This window comes from Bison bison, unplaced genomic scaffold, assembly GCF_000754665.1.
Source record: "Bison bison bison isolate TAMUID 2011002044 unplaced genomic scaffold, Bison_UMD1.0 scf7180017864029, whole genome shotgun sequence".
NCBI lineage: Eukaryota > Metazoa > Chordata > Mammalia > Artiodactyla > Bovidae > Bison > Bison bison.
The window spans coordinates 2155299-2163343 of record NW_011494601.1 but is presented as its reverse complement, the minus strand read 5'-3'; the positions used below and the strand labels follow the sequence as shown (position 1 = coordinate 2163343).

Sequence of the window (8045 nt, the reverse complement as noted above, 5' to 3'; positions counted from 1 at the left end):
CCAGTTCTCTAGGCTTCAATTTACCTCTGTGGCACTTATTCTGATCTGATGAATTACCATCTGTTGTACACTTTAATTTTTATTATCTATTTCTACATAGCTGAGTTTAAGCTCTGTGAGGAAGGGACATGGTTTTTGTCTGTTTATTTTTTTCACTAGTATAATCTCAGCATTTAGGACAGCACCATACACCTAGTAGAAGCTCAGTGAATACTTGTTGGAATAAAAGAATGTAAATGGCCAGGAGATGAGGCATTTTAGTACAGTTAAGGCTGGCCAAATTGCTGGTCAATCAAGCTTCACTTCAGGTGCCAGTAAGGTACAGGGCTAGGACTTCAGGGGATGTGAGGAGGCAAAGATGAGTGCTTGGGAGGCATGGTGATTGCTGCTCAGCAGGACGTTCCTTCCTCCACCTCAGTGCACCCATGGCCTCCATGGTTTGTGCACAAGGATGGGCAACCTGTGATGCTCCCTTCTAAGGAGTGACTTTCTTTCCAGGTAGTTGCTGCCACCCAGCCAAGGGGGAGCTCGGGAGGGGCTCATTGGCAGCCCAGGCATCTCTGCCTGAGCACAGTGCACCACGGTGTCTGGGATGCAGGGCTCAACTCTGGGCTTCTGTACCATGCCTAGTGAAGATTGTAACTAACAGCAGGACACAACACCCAGCACAGAGGCTCTCAGCCACACATCAAATGCACCAGTCTCCCACCACCTGTGCATTCTTGGCCCAAGCAGGCCAGACCCTCTTACTCTGTGAAAATGGTTTCCAAATCTGATATGTCACCTCTCCTCTCTAAGTCTCTCTAAATCCTCTTTAGCCTTAAAGTCCTGTTTGCTCCAAATGTGTGTTCTCGGATTGAGGATGCTCTGATGGGATGAGGGACATCTTAGGAACTGTTTTCCTCACTCATTACCTGTGCCTCACAGTTTAAAACTTGATGAAAGATTCCTTGCAGATCAGGACCTGGTGCTAATGTGTACATCCTGCTCAGTGCTAGGCAGAAAGCGATGTTCTGCAGATAGTTTCTCAGTGAACAGAGAAATGAAATAATGAGGAAATGAACAAAGAAGTGAATGAACAAGTTAGCAGCACCTGACAGATTTCTCTTGTTGTCTTTTTGCACGTGAATGCTTTACTCACAAGAGCCAAAAATGGAAACAACCCAAGTGTCTATCAATGTTTATCCATAGTGAATGATAAATAAAATGTTTTGTGTTCACACTATAGAACATTGCTCAGTCATACAAAGAAATGAAGTTCTGAGATGTGCTTCAAATTGGATGAACCCCAAGAAGGTTGCTCCGTGTTTAAAAAGCCAGACACAAAATGTCATTTTTTGTATGTATTTATATAAAATATTCAGAATAGATCATTGAGACAGGAAGCAGAACAGTGGAAGCCAAGGCCTGGGAGGAGGCAGGGACAGAGTGATGAATATATGTGAGGTTTCCTTTGGGGTTGATGAAATATTTTTAAATTAAATAGAGGTGGTAGTGGCAAATTGTTGCGAATGAGCAAATGACACTCATTTGTACACTTTGAAAAAGCTGATTTTAGGGAATTCGATGGTGGCCCAGTGCGACTTAGCGTTCTCACTGAGAGGCCCTGGGTTCAACCTCTGGTCAGGGAAAGAAGATTCTGCATGCCATGTGGCACAGCCAAAAAAAGTAAAAAGTTAATTTTCTATTATGTGAATTTCATCTCAATGGATCAAGAATAACCAAATTCCCAGAATGGAGTGTAAAATTCTTAAGTAGGGGTAAATCTCATATAATTTCAGACCTAGGCAGCATTTTGTGAAGTAATATGTCTTTTTAAAAATGTTTGTTCACTTTCCAATATAGAAAATAATACATGGTCACCAAAGATAAAAAGAAGAAAATCAAGATGACCTGAACTGTGCCACACAGAAAGAACAACTGTGAGGACTGTTGTATATGCTGTTCTTATGGTTTTTCCAATACATATTACATGTGCACATGCATAATACATATTGAATAAGTGTTTATAGCATACTTTTATCACTTAATGGTACATTATAACTTAGTCTATTTTCTGTACTTTCAAGAGCATGTTACATAGCTTTTTCTCTTCCTTTTATTAAAATATAAATGACCTAAAATATATTAGTTTCAAGTATAAAACATAATGATTTTATATTTATATATATTGTGAAGTGATTGCACAATAAGACATGTCAAAATCCATCAACACACATAGTGACAATTTGTGTGTGTGTGATGAGGACTTTTAAAACCTACTCCCTAAGCAACTTTTAAGCATGCAACCCAGTATTACTAACTACAGTAACCTTGCTGTACATTGATTCCTGGGACTCATTTGTTTTATACCAGGAAGTTGTGCCTTTTGACTGGGTTTACCCCTTCTGTTCACTTCCCAACCCCACCTGGAGGGACCATCAGTCTCTTCTCTGCATCTATGTGTGTGTTGCTTTTGTCCATTTGTTTTTTAGAATCCAAATATAAGATCCTATGATACCTGTATTTCTCTGCCTGACTTATTCCACTTATAACCATTTATAAGCCCTCAGGGTTTGTCCATGTTGTTGCAGATTGCAATTTTTCATTCCTTTTTATGGCTGAATACTGTTCCACTGAATATACAAACTGCATTTTCTCCATCCATTCATCGATCCACAGATTCTTAGACTCTAGGCTGCATCCATGTCTTGGCTCCTATAAACAATGCTGTGATGAATTTGAGATTTCAATATCTTTTTGAATTAGTGTGTTCATGATCTTTGCTTGAATACTCAGAGGTGGAATTGCTGGAAAGTATAGTAGACCTATTTTTAATTTTTGAGCAACTTCATACTGTTCTCCATAGTGGCTGTATCAATTTACATTCCCACTGGGCTCACTCACTCAGTCATATCTGCTTCTTGCTACCGCATGGACAAAAGCCCATCAGGCTCCTCTGTTCATGGGATTCTCCAGGCAAGAATGCTAGAGTGGGTAGCCATCCCCTTCTCCAGAGGGTCTTCCAAACCCAGGGACTGAACTTGGGTCTCGTGTATTACAGGCAAATTCTTTACCTTCTGAGCCACCAGGGAAGCCTACATTCCCACTAACAGTGCATAAAGATTTCCTTTTCTCCACATTCTCCAACAATTATTTGCTATCTTTTTCATCATAGCCATTCTAAAGATATGCAGTGACAGCTCATTGTGGTTTTGATTTATATTCCTCTGGTGATTAGTGTCAGGTGTCATTTCTGACATAAACTTTGATTCTCAGCAGGTGAAGAGCAGGGAGTCCATGGTCAAGGGTAAAAGCTGACAGACTTACCTGTCATAAATATTACAGCCTTGGGGCAGGGGCAGGTGCATTTTATGCAGTCAGGTGGGTCTTGGTTTGGATCTGCCTCCAACTCTGCAAGCCTGTTTCTTCACCTGTAAATGGGGATGTGGACACACATTTCCTGGATCACCACTGGCCCGGTCAGGTGGAGCGGAGTGTATACACCCTACAGAACCCCAAAGGAATGCCGGGGCCCTGACTCTGCAGGCAGCTGGTTCCTCCTGGGCTGGGGTCAGCTTTATTTCCATCTCTTCTATGTCACAGGTTCACCAGGACCTGCAGGACGAGCAGGAATGCCTGGACGGGCTGGCCCTGTATACCCAAAGGGGACAATGGCTCTGTGGAGAACCTGGACCAAAGGGAGAGCCTGGATCACCTGGTGAACAGCTGGGCATGGAATGCAGGTGTTTGTAGATGGCGTGCTGCCACTAGGCCATGGCAGTAGGTGTGCACAGATTCTACCCCAGGAAGAGGAAGAAGGTCATTCTCAAGGTGGCATGGGGTTATTTCAGGGAACGCTGGAGCTCCTGGGGAGGGTGGAGAGTGAGGGCAACATCTTTTGGAAGAGGCTGCCTGTCTGACTTCTATTACAGCCCCATATTTTATGCACTCCACTTCCAAGGAGATTCAGTGTCACTGACTGAGCTGGTCCTTTTTCCCAGGGCCTCCAGGTATTCCTGGACCAGCTGGAAGAGAGGGCCCCTCAGGGAAGCAGGGGAGCATGGGACCTCCAGGCACACCAGGCCCCAAAGGAGACACTGGGCCCAAAGGTAGGAGGGTGCTATGTGGTGGGTGAGGGAGGGGGAAGGGAGGGGTGATGTTGGCAGCCCTGGTGGGGACCAAAGAATGTGCACAGTGCCTAGAAAGCCTAGAACCTCCACCCCTGGTAGGCCTGGCCTGGGCCTCTCCCCCCACATTCCCACACTGACTGAAGGTCCTAGAGGAGACCAAGTGGTCAGGAGCAGTCTTCCAGGTCACTCTCTTACCTGGAGCTGTGGGTGACAAGCTGCACTGCTGAGGAAATGGTACCTGCTGAGTGCACTCTGAGCTGTGTTTCCCCAATGTGTTCCTTCCTCAGGAGGAGTGGGTGTCCCAGGCATGCAGGGCTCCCCAGGCCTTGCAGGTCTCAAAGGAGAGAGAGGTATCCCTGGTGAGCCGGGAGCCCTGGAAGTGTTGGCACACAAGCTGAGCAATGGTCATGGGGCTGGGCTCACATTCCCTGTGCCCACCATCACCAGGCTAGAGCTGGCATTCCAGGGAGAGAGCCAGCGTTGGGCTCTGAGAACTGTCTCTAGGGAGAGGATGGTGTGAGCAGCGGGGACTATCTGTATTCAGGGAAGGATGGTTGTTGAGTTATGGGACAGTCAGTGTACAGAGAATATGCAAGAAGAGGTTTCAGGCACTTAGGGACATTTGTACAGGGGGAGTGCATACTGCTGGGGATATGACAGTCTATGTACTGGAGGAGGTGAAAATTGCTGGACAATGTGTCCAGAACTCACACAGCAATTCTTTTGTGATCCCAGGGCCTGTTGGAGCCATTGGTCCACAGGACCTTCTGGTGCCATGGGTCCCCCAGGACTGAAGGGAGACAGAGGTGATCCTGGATAAGAAGGAGCAAAGGGAGAGAGTGGACTTGCAGGTAAGAAAGCTCTCGGGGCTCTAGTGGTGTGGAGAGGGTAGGAGGCCCTCTTTAGTTCAGCACTTTCTCTCATGCATCCCGTGTCCTTACCCCATCCCCAATATGCAGCTCCACTTGTCACCCTTCCTGAGGCCTGGGCTCTGAGTGACCCCATGCTGTACTTGATCTGTCTTCACTCGGCCTCTCTTTCCTGCAGAGGTCAATGCTCTGAGGCAGCAGGTGGCAGTCTTAGAGGGACAGTTACAGTGCCTCCAGAATGCCTTCTCTCAGTATAAGAAAAGTGAGTTTCTGGACCTGAACCTGAGCCAGGCCCCGAGCCTGGGCCTCAGACTGGGTCTGGGCTTGGCTTGCAGTTCACTGGGATTGGGTTTAAATTGGACTTACTGGGACAATGATTGGGACTGGACCTAGACCTGGAGCAGGAGGTGGGGCTAAGGACAGGGCTGAGACAGTCATGTCACCACATGCTCCAGGAGCTCATCAGACGCACAAGACAAGGAGCAGGATGCAGCCTATACAGTTCAGCAGACATTCATCCGGTTTACCCTTGGTGAGTCCCTATGACAGACAAGGGGACACCCAACCCAAGATGCGTTTCTTCCCTCTGTGGGGCCAGGTGTGCAAATGCCCAGAGAAGAAGCTGCACAGCCCAGGGCAGCAGAGAATCCAGACAAGATCCTGAGAGTGGGGGTGGGATGCTGCTGTGGGGTTCAAGGCTTCTGGGGACCTATCCTTGGTGTGTGGCCAAGTATCTCACCCTAAACATGCCCCTGGGTTTGGCAGGGGCAGGCTGCCCCCAGTATCTGGCCAGTGCTGGGCCCTCCCTTCATCTGCCTAGGTATTTAAACCAGAGTTTCTTCCCTAAGCCTGGATCCTAAGCAGACAGAGGCCTCCTGGAGCACACACCTGAGTGTCCTGTGCCTTTGGGACTTTCCACCAACTGCACCTCCTCCTTCTCTGCTCTTCCTGACAAGAGCTTGGAATCCACATCATTCATCAAGTGAGGTGAAGTGATTGGGCTTCCCTGGTGGCTCAGCTGGTAAAGAGTCCACTTACTATACAGAAGACCTGGGATCAGTCCCTGGGTTGGGAAGAACCCCTGGAGAAGGGGAAGGCTACCCACTCCAGTATTCTGGCCTGGAGAATTCCATGGACTGTATAGTCCATGGGGTCACAAAGAGTCGGACACGACTGAGCAACTTTCACTTTCATTCATCAAACCTCAGTGATTGAAAAAAGAGTTTTCTGAAGGTGCAGATCAGGTGATCTGGTGAGACATGGGGTTGGCTCCTAAGAACTAAAGCCAACTAAGTGCTGAAGTAGTGGGATGAGGAATTCCAGCAGTTTATGTCTTCCTTCTTGCACAAGCATATTTGTATACCTGTTTCTTCCCTCATTCCCTGGTAGCTCAGTTGGTAAAGGATCTGCTTGCAGTGCAGGAGACCTGGGTTCAATCAATGGGTTGGGAAGATCCCCTGGAGAAGGAAATGGGAAACCACTCCAGTATTCTTGCCTGGAAAATCTCATGGACAGAGGAGCCTGTGGGCTGCAGACCATGCGGTCAAAAGAGGTGGGCACGACTGAACAACTAAAACATCATGCAGCTGATACAAAGGAGAATTTGGGCATATGTGCTTGAACACGTGTGTACCTAAATGCTCTCACTCAGTTGACATCATCTATGTATATGAACACAAATGCACACATACGCACACCCATCCAGACGGACCTTTAGTCGGCATGTACCTTCAGATGGACACACGGATATATTCACACATGTACACGCATACCCACCAGATGCATGGATGTAACATAATCATGGCACATGAGCTTACACTGACCTTGTCCAAGGCTGTCTGGGTGCCATCCTACTCCATGGAAAATCTGGTCTCCAATTGCTTGTTGAAGGTACTCAGACAAAAAGGGCATGTGTTCAGAACACAGCCTGAGTTCTGAACCAGTCCAGTAAGGCCTCTTAGGAGCCCTGGAGATTTCCATGCATGACCCTGGAAGTCAGAGGGGTGTGGATGGAATGGAATAAAATGAGATACTTAACACAAAACATAGGGGATGCTGTTATATAGTGTTTCTTCCTTAGAAATGAGAGATTAGACTCTGAAAAGGTAAATGACTTTCCTTGTCACTTGGGCTGTTATTGCCAGGGTAGAGCTTAACACATGGCCTTCTGAGGCCCAGACAGGGTTCTCTCCAGAGCTGATCCCACTCTGCCCTCCTGCCCCCACATAGAGATCTCAGATGCTGTCATCCCCTGCCCAGTGGTCCAGAGAGGCTGACTGGCTGTAGGATCACCTGCGAGCATATGGAAGCCAACACTGGACTGCCCCCAGTGCAGAGGTCAGCACTTGGCTGCTCTCAGATGCACCCCTGTCCTCCCCTCTCTCCTCACCCATTCACACAGCACAGAACCGTTCAGACATTTCCACATGCCCAGTCATCATGCAAGGGTGAGAGTGAGCTACCTATTTGGTGTTTTCCACACTCTCAGAAACTGCCCCGGGCTCTACAGTGTCATTTCCCTGCCCAAGTCCTTCCTATTTACACAGTAATTAAAGTCCCGGATTCTGGTGAATAACACGGGGAGGAACAGAAAGTGTACATGGGAGTTTTAGTGTCACATCCAATAAGGTATGATCCTTACATCTCTACATCTGACAGTTGGGCGACTTTGGCCCTCACATAAGCACCTGAGTTCCAGGGTCCTCATCTGTTGCTCTGGAATTAAGTGCCTCAATTTTGACCTCTCTGGTGCCCTGGTACCCTGATGGCAGGCTGACCTCTCTGGTGCCCTGGTACCCTGATGGCAGGCTAGCCTCTCTGGTGCCCTGGCACCTAGATGGCAGGCTGGCCTCTCTGGTGCCCTGGTACCCTGATGGCAGGCTGACCTCTCCAGTGCCCTGGTACCCTGATGGCAGGCTAGCCTCTCTGGTGCCCTGGCACCCAGATAGCAGGCTGGCCTCTCTGGTGCCCTGGTACCCTGATGGCAGGCTGACCTCTCCGGTGCCCTGGTACCCTGATGGCAGGCTGACCTCTCTGGTGCCCTGGTACCCTGATGGCAGGCTGG

The 8045-nt window shown here is 48.1% G+C and overlaps 1 pseudogene; it reads left to right on the top strand.

Moving 5' to 3' along the window:
• Nucleotides 1-3633: 3633 nt before the first annotated feature.
• Nucleotides 3634-8045, top strand: part of LOC104984450 — a 5669-nt pseudogene continuing 1257 nt past the window's right edge.